The 19281-nt window shown below is 51.7% G+C and overlaps 1 long non-coding RNA gene across 2 annotated transcripts; it reads left to right on the plus strand.

The window, feature by feature from the left end:
• The first annotated feature begins 4059 nt into the window (after positions 1 to 4059).
• On the plus strand, positions 4060 to 14943 carry LOC147577036 (uncharacterized). Of its 2 annotated transcripts, XR_015255916.1 has the most exons (3): positions 4069 to 4232; positions 9388 to 9780; positions 13324 to 14943. It is a non-coding gene; the product is annotated as an uncharacterized LOC147577036 (long non-coding RNA). The 2 variants fall into 2 exon arrangements; XR_015255917.1 differs by lacking the exon at positions 13324 to 14943 and having other exon boundaries at positions 4060 to 4232; positions 9388 to 9958.
• Positions 14944 to 19281: the final 4338 nt, after the last annotated feature.

Below are 19281 nucleotides of genomic sequence, written 5' to 3' on the forward strand. Positions count from 1 at the left end.
GCCATGATCCTATCATGCATGGCATATCTGTGCGTTCGGGTTTTATGTTCCATTGTTCTTCTTGTTTATGTCTGGTTTTTCTTTTTTTTAAGTCTATTCATTTGTATTTGAGAGAGAGCACAAGCGGGCAAAGAGCAGAGAGGGAGACACAGAATCTGAAGCAGGCTCCAGGATCTGAGCCGTCAGCACAGAGCCCAACGCGGGGCTTGAACCCACGAACTGCGAGATCATGACATGAGCCAAAGTTGGACACTCAACAGACTGAGCCACCCAGGCACCCCCTTTGTTTTGCTTTTTTTGGAATTGGTTTCCTCCTTATCCATGAATCATTGTGTTTTTAAAGTTAAATTTAAGGAATCTTTTTTTTAATGTTTATTTATTTTGAGAGAAAGACAGAGCACAAGAGGAAGAGGGGCAGAGAGAAGGAAAAACAGAATCCCAAGCAGGCTCTTCGCCGTCAGCCCAGAGCCCCAGCGTGGGGCTCGAACTCACAACCCAGAACCGCAATATCATGACCTGAGCTGAGATCAAGAGCCAGACGCTTAACCGACTGAGCCACCCAAGCACCCCAATTTTAAGGAATCTTTGCCTCTTTAGTTTTCTTAGTGAGTTTATCTACCTGGTTATTAAATTTGGTTACTTCAAATTTAATTTACCTTACCCCATATGTTCTTACTTCCTATTTTGCAGTCATCTCCGCTTCCCCCATGTTCCCAACGAAAGATCTGTCCCATTAGCCACCACCATGAATCTGAGAAAAAATATACCTCATTCTGATTTTCCTCCACAGATTTTTCCATCACTTGCTTCATGGTTCAGCATATTGTACTGATTCTTCTAAGACTGATTCTGTTAGTCCTCAAGGCCATAGTCTGCCAGCTACTCTGGATGGTGTCACCGACCCCGATCCTCTGTAAAACATGCGTTGTTGAGTGCCATGGTCCAGGGTGGCCCCCGTCGCCTGACTGCTCCAGCTTGGATAGGCTCCTCCCTCAGAAAATCTGGCAAGTCCTCTATTGGCATAGATGATATTTTCTCACTTCATGCGGAAGGTTGACCCTCCTTCCGTATTACCCACCCACCCATTCCGTTTCCATGCTAGGACTTCACGGTCAAGAGTAGCTCCCCTGTGCTTGTCAGGGGTCTGCCTTACCCACTTCAGAATAAGCTGTTAGACAATTGGTTTATTTCCTGTTAGTGGCTCTGTATTTGGTAGGGCCTCAGAGGGTGCCCTGATGAAGCTTTCAATTACTTGATATCTGTTCTCAGCCATGGAAACTTCCTAGTCCAAAATGCATCTGGGTAAAACTTTGGGGTCCTGTGGTGTTTTAGTCCATGGTGAGCATGTTGCAAACCTTGGTGAGTATAATTACTCTAATTTATATCGAGAGTCCTTATTGGCTGGTACCAATGTATTTCAATCTCAGGCAGTATTTTTCAAATAGAGGCAGCCCTTGAGTCTCTGTCCATCTAAATTCTCTACTCCTCCTAGTTATTTCATAAATATGTCTTAATATGAACCCCACATGTGGTATGTGCAGTTTCTAATATCCAAACACTGCTATCCTTTTCTGAGTTTCTTCTGTACTGGAACTTGGTATGCAATCTGTTTTATTCATTATTGGGTCTGGTATTTTTCTGCCTCCAGGGGACCAAATGACACCTAGAAATTTTACTGTCGTGTGGAGTCCTCGGCCCTTACTTGGGCTGATTGTCCATCCCGTGAGTGTAAGGAATTCAACAGACTCAATTTTGATCCTGGTCTGTGTTCCAAGTAATCACCAGAAATAAGGATGTCATCCGTATAGGAAATAATGGTTTGTGTGTGTGCCGTTTTCATCCAAGGCCTGAAAGTCTTGTGTTAGGTTGGGGGCTGTTACCAGACTGTTCAGCTGTCCTTGTGATGACCTAGTAACCTGGTATTGTCACCCTCCCACGGGAACGCAGTCATGGGTTCCCTCTCCCGGTGAAGTGAAATAGCAAAGAACATGCCAGATAAGTCTATCTCTCTGTAGTAAGTTCCAGATCCAGCGGTGATATTGTTCATGATAGGCCTGGATCTGGGGGTGTTCCCTCAATTCTAGGAGTGTGTTTAAGCTATAATTTACTGTAAATCTATAGGACCCATCTGGCTTTTTAATAGGCCGTAGCGGGTAATTACATGGTGAAGTACTTAGGCACGATAATAAATTCCTTTAGGAGTTTCTGAATGTTTCCTTTGAGTATGTCCAATTACATCCATTCCAAGAATGTTTCCTAAATCAGGACTTCTAAGGCATTTAAGGCATTAAGCTTTCATGGGTGAACTGTCATCAATTGTTAGGAATCTATGGCCCACGTCCTTGAGGGTGAAGTTTTATTCAAATCCTTCAGTTAGTCCTTTTTATTGTTAAAGATCTCTAAATTAGTAGAATATCTTTGTATCATTGTTAATTGGAAGCCTGTATCTAACAATCTGGTGGTATACGGGGTTTTATTTATAAATGGGGTTTCTATCGATACGGCCAACGTAACATGGGTGAATGCCTCCTTTGTCTGTCGGTGGCTTTTCTGTTAATGGGATTAGGTTTCGGGGGTTTCGTGGGGGGTTTTGGATTAGGCTTTATAAAGGGGTTAGTATTTACAGGAAAGGGATTAGTGGGTCTATATGTGGGTTGATTTTCTCTGAGTCTATTTACTCTAAAACGTTGGTTGCTTCCATTTCTCTACCACTTATATAATTTCTGGGGTTTCTAGCTGGGTTTCTATGTTTATCATTTGTTTTGAAGAGTGGTAGTGTAAGTCTCTTTGGGCTATTTTGACCGGGGCTGTTTACACTGGTGTAGGCCTGCTTTGGCTGTCTGCACGGGTGTTAGCTTCACTTACTTCCTCAGCTGCTCGTACCAAGTCAATTCTGTGTTTCTGGTGCCTGCAAAGACGGTAAAAAATGCTGCTCTGTCCTATGGGGATACGGCTTTTGGACTCACCTTTTAATTTGTTCTTTTCCACAGGTAGAGGTGAGAGTGCCCCCTGTCATGTGCGGCCCATACTCTGGGAGCTGGCCTTGGGCTGCTGGGAGCAGGGTGGGGAGGGGGCACTCCAGGCCTATGGAGCTCAGGTGAAACTCTAAAAGCGCCTCAGGGTATTATAGAGAGCCCACACTCCGAAATCTTTCTGAGGTTCCATTTTCTGTTATCTTTTATTTTTTATTTTTACGTTAGAGAGTCAGCATGTGCGAGTGGGTGAGAGGGGCAGGGGGAGAGAGAGACAGAATCCCAAGCAGGCTCCAGTGTGGAGCCTGATGCGGGGCTTGATCCCGCAACCCTAGGATCGTGACCTGAGCCAAAAGCAAGAGTCGGACGCCCAACTGACTGAACCGCCCAGGCGTCCCTCTGAGGCTCCATTTTTAACTGGGGACTTTCTGTCTCCATCCGGACCGGCTGCCTCTGTGGAACCCTGGACTCCGGCAGTCAAGCCTCCCACGTATCTCTTCTGGGAGAGGACCCTAAGCACGTCATGCGGCCCTCCCGGGTCTGCCTTCCAGGGAAATAGGTGCATTTGTGTAGGTTAAGGCTCGGAATTAAGCCGATGCCAGCTCTCCCTAAAAACCTGCCCCTGCGACTGTTCCTCTTTGGCCACTTTCCCTTTCTTGTGTCCCCGGTTACCTAGACTTGCAGTGGCCACGCGTGTGCGGTCAGCACGCTGTCCGTTGGCCCGGGGCTGCAGGGTGCGCTACAAATCTGCGCGGGTCCAACTGGACCCCAACCACTTGAATGGGCTTCGGGTACAGGGAGCCCACACTCCACAAAGCGTTCTAAGGCTGCCTTTTAAGACGGTGTCCTCTTTGGCCATGTTAAGTCTTGGAAATAGGCCGTGCCAGGTGCTCCAAATAGTTTGCCACTGTGACCCGCCCTCTCCCTGCGATTGCCCTCCAGGGCCAGGCTGCCAATAAGAGCTGATAATGTGCATGTGCACACAGGCCGGCTTCTCAGGTCAGGTAGCCAGGCACCTCGAGAAAGTCATGAAACGGGAAAGACAAGGTCACAGGCGTGGGCATTTCGGAGGACAAGGCGTCTCTTGGATTCCAAGCCCCACCCAACGCAAATGGGCATATTACCCTGAAGGCAGAGCTGGAAGAGGCATGTCTCTTCCAAGAAGAGACATTTGTGAACCTCGATACAGAAGATGCCTGCATGCAGATTAGGCAGCAGATTCAATTGGGGACTGTCACCAATTTCAGCTGCTGTCTCAGAGTAGGTATGGGGGGGTGGGCGCCAACCACCCTGGAACCTCTGCAGTCCTTTGGCGCCATGCCCAGGTTCCCTAGACCTGGAAGGTTCCTGCTGCCCAAGGCCTGCTGAAAGACTGCGTACTGAGCATACGGGGACTTCACGATCCAGGGTCACCAACTATCTGGAAGACGGCTAGGGTTTGCAGATGCCAAGTAACAGCAGATGTCTCTCGAGGACGCAGGGGACGCCTAATCTCAAACCCTAGCACGGTCTCCCTGAAGGCACAGCTAGAGGATCCCACATGGCCTAATCAGGGTAACACAGGGCTGCCCTCTGGTGACTCCTCCAGCGAGAGTCACCTGGGTGCCCTGGTTTGGGAGAAATCTGGGACTGTTGAGACAGCAGGTCCAAATGGGGACTGACTCTCCCCCGATTTGCAGCTGCCACATCAGAGTGATCTGAGGGGGGTGGGCTCACACCACCCTGGAGACTGCAGTCCTTTGGGTCCTCGTCCTGGCTCCTCTCTCCCTTCCCTCCCCCACTCTGTCCCTCCCCCTGTCTCTCCCTCCCCCCCCTCCCTCCTCCTCTCTCTCCCTCCCTCTCTCCTTCCCCACGGAAAACTACCCAACATGGCTGTGAGCAGTTAAAGAAGGCCCACAGAAGCCGAAAGGCGTCCTGTGCTCATGGATTGGGGGATTTCACGCGGGGAAGGGGGCACTATCTCTCAGAGGTATCTGCTGACTCAATACAAGTCCTATCAAAGGTTATTGTTCCTTTTTTAATGTTTGTTTATTTTTGAGAGAGACAGAGACAGAACGCGAGTGGGTTGGGGCAGAGAGCGAGGGAGGCACAGAGCCCGACGCGGGGCCCGAACTCACGAGCCTTAAGATCATGACCTGAGCCGAAGTCGGAGGCTCAACCGACTGAGCCACCCAGGTGCCCCTCAAATGTCTTTCTTCTGCATTTTCGAGCTGCTGTCCGTCCTTTTGCAGGGCATTTCCTTCCAAACATCCCCGTTTTCATCTCTTAGAGTTAGATGGGATCTTTTTTATGTTTTCCATTTATCTATTTAACGTTTTAAATCTATGGACTACAGACAGTGATAGCAAATGTCAGAATGTCCTCCTCCGGTGGCTCTAGCATCTTCGTCCCCTCTGGGTCATTTTTCAGTGATTGACTGATCTCACTAAGAGTCATTTCCCAGGCTCTTCGCACACCTCAAAATCTTTGATGGGATACCAGACGTGCTGAAGTTGATTATGTTGGTTGCTGGTTATTCTTATGTAAATGTTGTTCTTTTTATATAAATTTCCTATGAATTTTGAGCTTTGCTCTGGGATGCACTTAAATTCTTTGGAAACGGTTTGATCATTTCTGGTCTTGCTTTTATGATTTAAGTGGTCCAGATCAGTGCTCGGTGGAGGGCTGATTCGTTCCCGCTACTGATGCAAGACCTTCCTAAGTGCTCCACCCACACCCCCCGGGGTTATGAGGAGTTTTCTCCCTTTCGTTTGTCTGCTGGGAACAGGGCCATTCCCGGCTCCGTGTGGTGCCTGGCTTTGTTCCCTGTAATGATTTCCCCCCGACTGAGTACTTGCCTCACTTGGAGGTGCTGATCGGGACGGTTCTGCACACTGGGCAGGCCCCCAGACGGATCTTTCTGACTGGCTTTCCTCAGCTCTCTCCTCTCAGGACCTTGGCGACCTTGGCCTCCCTGAACTCCCAGCTCAGTGTCCTCAACTCGACAGGCCTTCTGGGCTCGTCTTCAGTTTCCTCCACCCTGCGATGCTCGGAAATCGTTCAAGGCAGTAAATTAGAGCAATTGACGGACTCAACTGTTTCCCGCCCCTCAGGGATCACTGTCCTCTGATGTCTGATATCTTGAAGATCTGTGTTTCACGTATTTAGTCTGGTTTTGTTGTTTTGTGTCTTCAGGCAGGAGGGCAAACCCAGGTGCTGTTACCCTGTAACGGTGTTAAAATCTAAGTTGGAAAGTGTTCATCTAGGTTCTGAATAGACGGGGCGCTTGGGTGGGGCAGTCGGTTGAGCGTCCGACTTCGGCTCAGGTCATGATCTCACGGCTCATGGGTTTGAGCCCCGCGTCGGGCTCTGTGCTGACAGCTTGGAGCCTGGATGGAGCCTGCTTCGGATTCTGTGTCTCCCTCTTTCCCTGCCCCTCTGCCGTTCACGCTCTGACCCTCTCTGTTTCTTAAAAAATAAAATAAAAATTAAAGAAAATTTAGATTCTGATTAGAGGCTTTTACAGAGTACAGAAAATAGCGAAAACCAGAATGCAACTCGCCAGCTGGATCCCAACACCTGACCTTACAGCCCTCCAGCATGTACCCACTGACCTTTGTCCCACATTCTTCCTCAACCTCTTCTTTCTAGTTTATTGCTTTACTCGGGCAAATAGAGAGTGAAACCGGGGCGTCTGGGTGGCTCAGTCGGTTAAGCGCCAGACTTCGGCTCAGGTCACGATCTCATGGTTTGTGGGTTCGAGCCCCACATCAGGCTCTGTGCTGACAGCCCGGAGCCTGCTTCGGATTCTGTGTCTCCCTCTCTTTCTTGCCCCTCCCCTGCTTGTGCTCTCTCTCTCTCTCTCTCTCTCTCAAAAAGTAAACATTAAAAAAAAAAATTTTTTTTTAAAGAAAGTGAAACCACCCTCAAGCAATAGCGACTGCCCCATGTGACCTCCAGCCAGCCCTGACATGACCTCCAGCCGGCCCAGACCACCCAGACCAGTTTGAACTTAACCCCTGACTCCTCCTTGTGCAGATGGGCCCTGGAGTGACCTCTAGAATGACGGATGACTACCTTAACTCATTATAATACTAAAATCTCCACCCCAGAAGGAGCCTCGGCCTCATTGACATAACAAACAATGTCTGTGTAGACATGTTTCCTTAAGGCACGCGGACAACTTCTACCTACCCTACATATGAAGACAGGGCTTCCCTATCTAAATATGCATCTTAACCCTAAATGAAAGGAGCCCACTCACCCCTGCTCTGGGGGTCCTGGCTTTGGAAGCCACTCCCCACTATCTCTTATTTGCTGCAAATGAACTTTTCTTTGTGACAACTCAACCTGGTGCGGCTTCTGACTCACCAAGGAGGGAACTCACATTGGTTCCGTTACAAAACCCTGCAGTAAAGAAAACACTCAACGCTTGTATTTGAGAAGCACCGCACCAGTTCTGGTGACAGGTTTTTGTTTAATGCTTATTCATTTTTGAGAGAGAGAGAGAGAGAGCACAAGCAAGGGAGGGGCAGAGAGAGAGGGAGACCGAGGACCAGAAGCAGGCTCCGTGCCGACAGCAGAGGGCCCATGTGGGGCTTGAATTCATGAGTGGTGAGATGGTGACCTGAGCTGAAGTGGGACAGTCAGCCCACTCAACCGACTGAGCCACCCAGGAGCCCCCTAAGGACAGTTTTTGCTTGCCTCTGGAGCAAAAGGAGAGCAGAGGCGCCCTCTCCCTTGCCCAGGAGCTGGGTGGATGGAAGTTCCTGTGGGGTCTGCGGTGAAAGCCCGCCCTTCGCCGCTCGACATGCCCCCGTGAGAGCATGTCAGCCTTGATGTTTCTTTCAAGGGCCCCCCAAGGGAAGGACGGACAGGACTGCCAGGTGGCCTGAGGGGAAGACTCCGCTTTTTCTGAGCTTTTGTGGGGTGTCCCTGGCTAACACTGGGCCCAGACTAACTTCTCCCTGGGGATGGAGGGAAGGACAGAAGCTTTGCCAAATCCCCGGGCTGTCATCCGAGCACTGAGGGAGAGGCAAGGAGGCCCGAGTCCTCTCCTAGGCACCTCGCTGTGCTGCTCCAAAACAGACCAAGAGAGGCCTCCACTCACAGGATCGTGATGGGATGTTTGGGGTCCAGGAGCAAATGGTCAAGGAAGAATTCTTGAGGAGCGCCTGGGTGGCTCACTCAGTTCAAAGACTGACTCTTGACTTTGGATCAGGTCATGGGATCGAGCCCCGCCTCAGGCTCTGCGCTGAGCATGGAACCTGTTTAAGATTCTCTCTCTCTCCCTCTGCTTCTCTCCCCCACTCATGCTCTCTCTCTCTCTCTCTCTGTAAAAGTAAAAATATTTAAAACTTTATTTAAAAACAGAAAGAATTCTTGAGATGTTCGGTGCAAAAAAGGTGCTTTTATTAAAGCGTAGGGACAGGACTCTGGGTGGGAAACGCTGTAACGGGGATTATGAGGGGTGACTGATTACATACTTTTTAGTTGTGGGGGGAGGGGAGGGAGAGCTAAGTCTCCAAGGAATTTAGAAGCAAGGCTTCCAGGACCTTGAGGGGCTAATTGCTGTTAAGATAAGGTTATTCAGTACTGTGTAGTAGAATATTAGTCATGAGACCCTTCCGATGTGTATCAGTGGGCTATATGTTGAAAGGTGATCGCTAACGTGTATCTTGTGGAGGGAGGAGGGTGTTGAGATAAAGGAAGTTTCCGAAGGGATTTTCATCCGTTAAAGAAGACTTACAGGACCCTGGAGGTCAGGCCCCTGTCAAGCTAGGGTTGCTCGTTGCCACTAAGCAAAGAATTAACATTAAGGCAGGCTCACTCTGCCTGCCTCCAGTACTTGTCAATGGCCTGCAAGTTGCAAGGAGATTTCATTTTTGCTACATTTCTTTTGCCTTTGTTCTCGGTATCAGATCAGACTACAAAGTTCATGTACCTTACCTGCTACACAGCAAAAACTGGGCTAGATTCCGTGTATGAGTTGGGGGTCTCGCTGTCTGCTCTCCTCGTGCTGTGAGATGTAGCACGTGTCCCCCCCCCCCCCCCCCCGGGGTGTCTCAGTTCAGTGGCCGAAGCCAGCTCTTTCCCAGCCCAGCCCAAACTGCAGAATGGAAATAGCCCAGAAGTCGGAATCCCGGCACTTAGATTTTATTTTTTGCGAAAAGCTGCTTGCCTTGCGTAAGTATTCGGTAACACCTCGTCTACACTAGCCTAAAGATGGAATTGGCTTCTTACCACCCCTTGCTGGGGAAGCGGATCCCCCCACACCCCCACCCTGCAGCAGCTTGTACAGCGGCATCCCACACGCCCGCCGGGGGGAGCAGCAAGGACCCGCGTGTCTCCCGTCAAAAGTCAACTTCAACTCCCTCCACTTTGACCTCAGGCTGTACTTTCCAATTGGTTACATTCTTTCCACCTTCTCTCTTAGCTCAGGCAGAAGACTCTGCTGGCCCAGCATCCCCTGCCGGAAGCCGCAAGTACCCCCCTCAAGCAATAAGGACCGTCCCGCGCTAGCAAGATCCCACCCACGACGAGGACAGCCTGACCTCCCCTGCGCACCTGCACGTGCCCACCCGCCTCGGTCCCACGTTGTCCTTATAGAAGCCTGGAAGCATTTTCGGCACCTTGGAGACAGTCTTTGAAACCCCAGTCCGCGTCTTCCTGGCATCGGCCTCGCTGAAGTAAATTCCCTTCTTGTTTCACCTCCACCCGAATCTCTGCCTTTGGATGCTGCAGGCTGTCAGTGGCCCAGCCTGGCCTGTGTGGGGCCCCCGGGGCCCGGGGCCCTTGGCCGCTGCGCCCCGGCTGCGCTGTCCATCAGGTGAGCCCCAAACTGAGAAACATGCCCTGGTGTACGTGTGGGAGCTCTGACTTCTGCCCAGGACAGCTTCACACCCTTCCGCTGCACGCACTGGGTCGCTGGCCTCCCCACGGCCCTTCCCCAGCCTCCCAGCCCCCACAGCACTCGTCCTAATAAAGTTGGAGCAGCAACTCTGGTAGTTGCACAGCCCCGGGATTCTATGGAGAACTACACCCTTGTGCTGCCCGACTCACACCCCTGACATCTAGGGTCACCCCGCTCCTCCAGCCCACACCCTGCCTCCTGCCCCGCCCCCACCTATTGTTCAGCCCGTGGTCCTCTTCCTCCTGCCCCCCAGCCTCCTCATCCTCTCCAGCCTGATCACGACTGGGCCAGCCCACCCACCCCCGCTTACCCAGGCCAGCCACCCCAACCACACACACACACACACACACACACACACACACACACACACCTGCCAGGCCAGCCCCCCTCCACACACACACCCAGGCCAGCCATATACACATACACACGCTAGGCCCCCTTCATCCCCAACACACACACATCCACACACACACACACACACACACACACACACACACACACACACGGCAGGCCAGTCCTCCCCCATCCTCCGGAGAAGCATGGGCACATCTCTTTCTGGCCAGAACCAGGTTTAGAGGAGACAGAGCAAGATAGCTCTGAGGAACAAGGCCTGGGCCGCGCCCGCCTGCTGCCAACCCGGCAGAGGTGTGGCCAAGAGTCGGGAACCCCTGGACGCTCGGGGCTGACACCTGCCCCTCAAGATCCTCCCACACTTTGTTTCTTTGCGAGGCGACTTCCCAGGGCAGTACCGGGGCGCCCCCGCGTGGCCTCTGGGGGAGGCGCACAAGCATCCCGAGTTCAGGCGAGGGCAGGTCCAAAGGAAACCATCGCGCCTCTGCGCCTCTGCCCCGTTGAGACCCAGCTGAGACTTCCCAGCAGGAGGTTAGCGGGGTCCCAGGCACCCCACCTCTGTCACCGCCTTCCCTTCCGCCACCACTGTGCACTTCCCCTAGGATGAGATTTCTGCCAAGTCGGCCCTTGGAGGGAAAAAAGCCACATCTGGAAAACAAAGCAAAACAATTTACTCTGCAGAGCCTGGTACTTGGGCAATTTGATGGTCATCCAAGGAGCACTTGTACGGTTCTAATTTGCCTTAAAAAAAAAAAAAAGTTTATTGACTTATTTTGAGAGAGGAGAGCACGAGCAGAGGAGGGGCAGAGACAGAGGGGGAGAGAGAGAATCCCAAGCAGGCTCCTTGCTGTCAGCACGGTCTCATGAACCATGAGATCATGACCTGAGCTGAAATCAAGAGTTGGACACACTACAGGGCGCCTGGGTGGCTCAGTCGGTTGAGCGTCTGACTTCGGCTCAGGTCATGATCTCACGGTTCCTGGGTTCGAGCCCCGCATCGGGCTCTGTGCTGACGGCTCAGGGCCTGGAGCCTGCTTCAGATTCTGTGTCTCCCTCTCTCTCTGCCCCTCCCCTGCTCATGATCTATCTGCCTCTCAAAAATAAATAAACGTTAAAAAAATTAAAAAAGAAAAAGAGACGGACGCACTTAACTGACTGAGCCACCCAGCTGCCCCTGATTTACCTTTGTTCTGCTTTGCTGTTCCAGATTGTGCCTTGAGGTAGTGTCTTAACTTCACTGTTGAAATCAGAAAAGATATTTTTTAGTTCCAATATTAGTAGCTGGCACCTCAGCAAATAGTGTGGTGGTAGAGGCAGAAAAACACCACCCCTTCCTAGGAGGTCCCCGTACCAGCCCCTGGAAGCTGTGAATATGTTCCATCACAGAGCAAAAGTGACTTTGCCAATGTGCTTATGGTAAGGACCCTGAGGCGGGGCGATTCTCCCGGATTGTCCAGGTGGCCCCATGGGATTAGACACGCCCTTAAAACTGGAAGAGTCAAGGGCACCTGGGTGGCCCTGTTGGTTAAGCATCGACTCTTGATTTCAACTCGGGTCATCTCACGGTTCTTGAGTTCAAGCCCCACGTTGAGCTCTGTGCTGACAGCTGGAGCCTGCTCGGATTCTGTCTCTCTCTCTGCCCCTCTCCCACTCTCGAGGGCTCTCTCACTCTCTCTCTTTCTCAAAATAAACAAATATTAAAAAAAGGGGGGGCTCTGTTTCTGTCACATAAGGGAAAAGAATATAATTTACCAAAAGCTAAAGATTAGACAATCTTCCTCTCAGATACTTTTTTTTTTTGCAAGTAGTTTTCTTAAGGCAAAGAGCTGCTTTTCAACATCTCATAGAGTGGATTGGTTGACTGGATCCTGAGCAGATCTGGGATTGATATGATGTCAGATGTTGTCGCTTTCCTAGACGTTATGCGTATAAAATTCTTGCAAGCATCTCTGACTTGTCCATTGGTTACTGATCACATTATCAGCGCCACCCCCCCCCCCCCCCCGTGGAAACACAGGGGTGAAGGAGGAACTGCTGGGACCCGGGAAGAACCACAGGCCTAGAGGGCCCCAGATTTTGCTACTTTGTCTAGAGCGATGCTCGGTGGGTTTGCCGATATCTCATGCGTTCTACTGATTCTGCCAGGAAATATCTCTGAATCGACAGTCAAAGACCCTCAGGAAAATACTTCACCCCGTGTGAAAGCAAAGGAGGTGAAAGTGGGGTGTGTCTGCACGTCGGGCACGAGTCTGGTGAGGGTGGTGGTAGTTCTTGTTTGTTTTACATTTTTCACTGTTTCTAGGAAATAACTGTGATGTGAGAGCTTTATTCTGTTTCTGGAAGACAAAAGGACATCAACTAAGGACTCTCTCCAAGGAATCTTTTAAGACCTTTACGTCAACGTTTATGGAATGACTTATACACTGTTCAATTATTTTTTCTCTATTTTTTTTAACGTTTATTTATTTTTGAGACAGAGAGAGACAGAGCATGAACGGGGGAGGGTCAGAGAGAGAGGGGGACACAGAATCCGAAACAGGCTCCAGGCTCCGAGCTGTCAGCACAGAGCCCGACGCGGGGCTCGAACTCACAGACCGCGAGATCGTGACCTGAGCTGAAGTCGGCCACTTAACCGACTGAGCCACCCAGGCGCCCCTACACTGTTCGATTAAAGAGCCTTGGTTAAATTCATTTATAGTTTTGGTTCAATGTATAGTACTAAATTTTTTATTTTTTTTAATGTGTATTTTGAGAGAGTGTGTGTGTGCATGAGCAGGGGAGGAGCAGAGAGAGAGAGAGAGAGAGAGAAAGGGAAAACCCCAAGCAGGCTCCACACTGTCAGCACAGAGCCCGACACAGGGCTCCATCCCACAAACCATGACCTGAGCTGAAACCAAGAGTTGGACATTTAACCAACTGGGCCACCCAGACGCCCCTAGACTATGCTCTGCAGCTCACCTGCATCGCAACTTTCTGGGGTATTTATGTAAGAAATGCAGATTCTGGGTACCACAACAACTCAATCTCTTGGGACTGAGACCAGGATGTAGCTTCTGTCTCCACTACTGAGTCTCCCCAAATCTAAGAAGCATGCTCTCACTTTTGCAGATTGAGGATTCTCACAAAGCAACAAAGAAGGAAAAGCTTGTTCTTTCAGACCCAGACTTCAAGCCTTAGACTGTGAGCTTTTCAACAACAAGGTGTCTTCCCTACTCTTCCACACTCAGCCTGGAGACTGGTGCCGGACTTGGAAACAAAGCAGGTGAAGAAAAAGTGTTGATTTCTTTTTTTTAATGTTGATTTCTTTTCTTTTTCATTTTTAATGTTTATTTTTGAGAGACAGATTGACAGAGTGTGAGAAGGCAAAGGGCAGAGAGGGAGGGAGACACAGAATCTGAAACAGGCTCCAGGCTCTGAGCTGTCAGCACGGAGCCCGACGCGGGGCTTGAACTCACCAGCCGCGAGATCCTGACCTGAGCCGAAGCTGAACGCTCAACTGACTGAGCCGCCCAGATGCCCCAAAAATGTTTATTTCTTTACATACATTTTGCTTTAATAGCTACCAAAGGCTGCGTTTCGTTCCCTCTAATGGACCCTGTCCACCAGTTATGTTGGCCCTCAACATACCGCTAGAGCAACGCATATGAATATGTATCATACATTTAGACCCACGTATGCACGTACTAAAGCACCGTGAGATGAGCCCAGGCTTTCTCACAACTGGGGGCCTCTCACATAGCATGTAAAAATCATCACTGGTTTGCTTTTACACAAGACTTTCAATGGACTTGCTCTGGCCATTGGTCACAGTGCCCCAGAGAGGAGTTAGGATGATGAAAGGGGACAGGATAGTCACAGTGAGGTCACCACAGTCTGGAGATCATACAGAAATAGAAATAGGAGGTGCTAGGCTAAGCATGAGTTGGCAGGTGGGGAGCCTCGACTTTCACCATGCGGATTCAAAGCACTCAGGTGCTGCAGTGTAGACTGACATCCAGCCTGACCGTGACCCGGCTGAGCGAGCCTCGGTGGGTATGGCCCTGAGAGTAGTGCTTGCTGAGCCCCGCTGTCCATCGTGTGCTTTAGAACTGCCGAGGAGCTCCTGCGTCGGGACCATCTGCCCCATCTGTCGGGTTGACCCTCTGAGGATGGGCGCTGAGGGGAGACATGGCTGTTGCTAGTTCCCAGGCCACCGTGGCATTCAAAAGCAGTGTCACAAGGTCCTCTACAAACCATGCGTGTTCTCTCGGTGTGGAGCCAGGCAGACCTTGGCCGGTGGTGTTCCTTAACTGCAGGAAAGGCTCTCTGCTTTTCGCCCTGCCCTACCCGGCCATGTCTCTGGATCCTTCTGGGCCCCCCAGCAGGTGTGGAGGAGTGGGACCAGAGCTCCTCCGCAGTGGGGGAGGTCCATCCTGCCTGCTGTTTGAAGGACCTCAGGTGACTCCTAGAAGGGGAGGGTCACAAGACCGGGGTACAGACCAGAGCCCTTAGAGGTTTCACTTGGTGACAAAGATGACACAAGCTGAGAGTCCATTACCAGACCATGCCGGTGGCTCCCTGAGGCTGAAGTGAGAACAGAACGGTGGCAGCCACAGGAGTGCTGTGAAAGCGTGGTCGGTGGATGAGTTGAGGGGGGGGACACTGCAGTGTGGAAGAACCACTGAAGCCACCACGTTAGAGGCAAAGCTTCCCGCACCTCAGTGATGATGGCCCCACACCTCAAGAGGGAGAGGTGGCCAGAACCTACCAGTCCCTCTTGAGGGGCCAGGTTACGCTAGAATTCACTTGAGAGTGAAAACGACGTCTTTGGTGACCTCCCGGGAAAAGAAGTGCTTCCCGTGATACGTGGACACATAGAAACAGCCTGTTGTGGGAAGGAGAGGACATCTTGCAGGAAGTCCTCCTGTCAAGTTCATGTCCCATTTACTTCGGGGGCGAGGGAGGGGCCGAGTCAGCAGGGAGCTCACTTGAGTCTGGTGCCACCTCTTGGAGATGAGGGACCAGCCGAAGCCACACAGTCAGTCAGGGACAAGCCTGGGATTGGAATCCAGGCCTCAAGTGCTTTCCAATGGCCTCTTGGAAGTGAAGAGGAAACCTCCAGACTGGGGGACGCTAGCGGGGAAGGGGAGCTGTGAGGTTACCTTTGCTGGGGCAGGAGCGTGGCTTTACGGAGGCCATCTTGTAAAAGCTCTTCTTTCTTTCTTTCTTTCCTTTTTTTTAATGTTTATTTATTTTTGAGAGAGACGGAGACAGAATGCGAGTGAGTTAGGGGCAGAGAGAGAGGGAGACACAGAAGCAGAAGCAGGCTCCAGGCTCCGAGTGGTCAGCACAGAGCCCGATGCGGGGCTTGAACTCACAAGCTGTGATCATGACCTGAGCTGAAGTCGGACACTCAACCGACTGAGCCACCCAGACTCCCCTGTAAGAGCTCTTCTAAAAAGTCTCAGGAAAGAAAAGAACCACCAGAAAAAACACAAAGAGGAATTAGACCCCCCAAAAAAGGCAGGGTAAAATCATGGCTTGACCCGTTTTCACGCAGCAGGCTCAACATTCTCTCAGGTTACAACCAAGGAACGTTCTGGGGAATATGCTCAATTGCTTATGGCAAAGCTTGAAGTTCAAGTTAAAAGGGTTAGTTTCTGATTTTCAAGCCATGTCCTACACCTCGAGTCTCTTCAAAGTGCTTGCGAGGGAATGTGTTAGTGTTTACATAAACGTACAGAACAGCTCTTCCTGGAAGTTTCAGGTTTCATTTATTATCACATTTGCTTTTATGCCAGTAAGATCCAGTGGGTTTCTTTTGCAACGTTGCTTAAAGAAAAAGACGTATCAAAATCTGATTGCTGTTCTCAGCCCCACAGTGTGCAGTGCAATTGACTTAGTAGGTTGCCTCTGGCTTTTACTTTTTCGTCAAGTGGTATGGGAAAAACGGGAACACACAACTGGCCCTAGGATCCCTTTACTGGAAGCCAATTCGGACGCAGACTCCCAGATGTCCTCTGACATTGAGAACCAACTGAATTGCATTTCTCCAGACCCCAAACCATCCAAAAGGAGGGATAAGTGGGTGAGGAGAGAGGAGGGCGACAATGTGATAGGGAACCAAGATGGCAGGGGTGGGAGGGGTGACAGGGAAGGAAGCTACAAGGATGCTTACTGAGGACCCGTGTCCTACAAGAGGCCTGGAAATCTTCAGCCGGAAGGTCAGAGCAGGTCGGGGATCACCTGTAGACTCTGAAGACAGACGGGGATGGGTTTGGGGTGGGCTCTGTGGCTCTGACTCGTGCCGTGGTTTCCTTACCTACACATTCGTCTTTGCCTTCTTCAAAATATCACGTGTCGTGGTCACTGAAACAGTGGAACAGCCCCACGAGGCAGAAATGACCAGCTGGGCCCAGACCAGCCCCGGGTGTTTGTTCTAAAGGGTGTTTTTCTCATCACTCAGCTCAAGGTCTCCTGCTGTCCCCATGCACTCCTCCCTCTGCATCCACAATTACTCGTGGCCAGGAGGTTTGGGGACATCACATCAGTCTCCCCCCTCCCCTGGCCTCTCTGGTCACCATCCATCCACAGCACAATTTCCTCTTCCATTCCTGGTCGGCAGTCTTCAGACTCTCAGCCGTGCTCTGCAAGAGTCTCTCCTGTCTGGACAGTTTGGTTCTCAGTTCCAGAAGTTCCTTTTCTTGGACTGTCCTTGGGGAAGAGGGACAAGCTCTCTGTCAATGGTCAGAAGTGCTCTGTGTCTCTTAAAATCCAAAGTAGGATTCTACAATCTTCCTAACTACTCCTGGACTGGAATCCCCCGCCCGTGAAAGTCTCTAACAGCCTCCAGATGAGGCCAGATTAGGATGAGGCCATTAGATGGGACCATTGGGAACCTGGAAGCCCCCATGCAGATGTGCACGGGTCTCCATGCCTGTTGCTGAAGAGAGCCTGACCCCGGGCAGTACTGGAACCCCCAGCAGTGAACAGGAGCCAACAGTGTTGACATTAGTTCATTTGCCCGGGGAATCCCGAATAAGACTTGCTAGCTAGGAATATTACACTGCACACACAGAGCTGGCCTGGGATGGTCAACGCTTTTGTAAATATTGATGTCAACGTCAAGATGGCAAAATATACCCTCTCTTGGAATTAGCATACTTGAGTCCCTCCCCAAGGGTCGACAAGATTAACCTGACCCTAGAATCCCCGGGAGGGACTGGAAAACCTTCACATCCAGGGCTCCGCCAAACAGAGAGCAGGCCTGGGGGCTGAGGGCACCTGGGGGGCTGGCTCTCCCCAGGCCTGACCCGGGGACGCTGAGGTACCGATGTGTCGGCATGCAGCGGGTGGCTACAAGTGGCTGTCGTCTCTCGCGACGTTCTGTGGTCATGCTTGACGATGCAGACGTGGGGGTGGGGTGGGAAAGTAGGCATTTGCACTTTCACATGTCCCTGAACTTCAGCTCAGCCAGCCTTCAGAGAGTGAAAGAAACGGGTTTATGCGTCTTCCTTCTCTGCCTTCTTTATTTCTGTCCTTTCCCTCTTTCATTTCTTCTCCCTGGGGGCCAGGGGTAGGAGGGGAGGGTACGTCGTCGGAGTTGCAGTGAAAGCGGCCACCGTGGATGACAAACCTCCCACCGGAGACATGCATCTGAGGTCTCATCTGCCCCAACTCACCATCCGGCTCCTGATCCGTAGGACTCTTGGGACGGAGGGGACGGAAGCAGGAAAGGACACTGTCTCTCACCACGTGGCCGGGCAGCGCGGGGCTGTGGGCTCATGGAGGCTGCAGTGGGAACCGGCCCAGAGGGAGGTCAACTCCTCCTCTCGGGGTGCGGGGCCCTCGTCTTCCTCCCAGGTTCACGGCCCCCTCGGCTGCCCGGCCCCCAGGAGGAGGGGAGTGGCCGTGGACATCACCGGGCTTAGAGATCGGTGTTTTTTGAGCACCGGGCTCAGGCTTCCTTCATGAGTGAGGCACAGGCGTGGGCCTGCTGGACGCTGTGAAAGCCTTTCTAACCTCCCCACCTCAGCAGCGACCTCCCACTGGCAAGACTCCCCTGGACTCCCGCTTCCCCCACACTCCTTGAGCTTCTAGGCCTGCCCCAGGCTTCAGAGTCAAAGGACGCTGCTTCTGGAACTGGCACTCCTGCCCTACGCTAATCCCACCTTCTGCTTCACCTGGCCCGAACGAACCGTCTCTGTCTCCGGGGACTGAGATACGGCTGCCATTACGTGCAATGTTCTCCTCCCCCCGGAGAACCTACACAGCCACGAACCTGTGACTTTCCTGGCCCGAGACAACGTTGCTTGCGCATCTGCCTTGCACCGCCAGAGGATGGCTTCTAGCACCGCCCGGAGCTCCTTGTACTCATTTGCTCCAATGCGCGTCTTGCCCTCCTGTTGGGGGAACTCCCGGGGTGGGGTTGTTTCCCCGCCTGTGTGTCTCTGGTGGCTCAGACAGCACAGCAGCTGAGGCCTCCTCTCAACTGTGAGGCTGACAGGCCTCCCTGCCTGCCTGCCGCCCCTGCTCAGTCCGCACAAAAACCATCCCGCGGCTGCTTGGTCTCCTACCCCTTCCGCGCAGGCCGCCCATCTGCACGCGAATCCACGATATCTAGCCATTGGATTGAGTGATTTTATTCTGCCCCCGGATGACCGCGTGCCAGAGTGACTGTAACAGATAACAAGCTACCAAAGTGGGCTCAGGACAGCGCGTGTGTAGGTCCACGCTCAACAGATGCTCACGAGGACGACGATGCTTCACAGGCTTGTCTGTGGTTCTGAGAGGAAAGATCGAGGTGGCCCTTCTTTAGACAACCCTGAGCAGAAACAGCTCCTACTTAGAATGCAATTGAGGATATGGCCATGGAGGTGGCGACTTGAATGGTACAGCACAAGGAAAGAAAGAAAGGAAGTAGAAAGGAACGTGTGGGGGGACTGGGGGTTGGGTCAGCATTAACATTCATATTGAAACGGGGCAGTGAGATGGACGGGGGCCATTGAGAGGAGAGGGAGAGAGCGGGCGAGACATTTCTACATGAAGGGCAGACGCGGCGGGCAGGAGAGGTGGAGGACAGCCGCT

This window comes from Puma concolor, chromosome C2 (genome assembly GCF_028749965.1).
Source record: "Puma concolor isolate L17-30 chromosome C2, mPumCon1.1.hap2, whole genome shotgun sequence".
NCBI classification, from domain to species: Eukaryota; Metazoa; Chordata; class Mammalia; order Carnivora; family Felidae; genus Puma; species Puma concolor.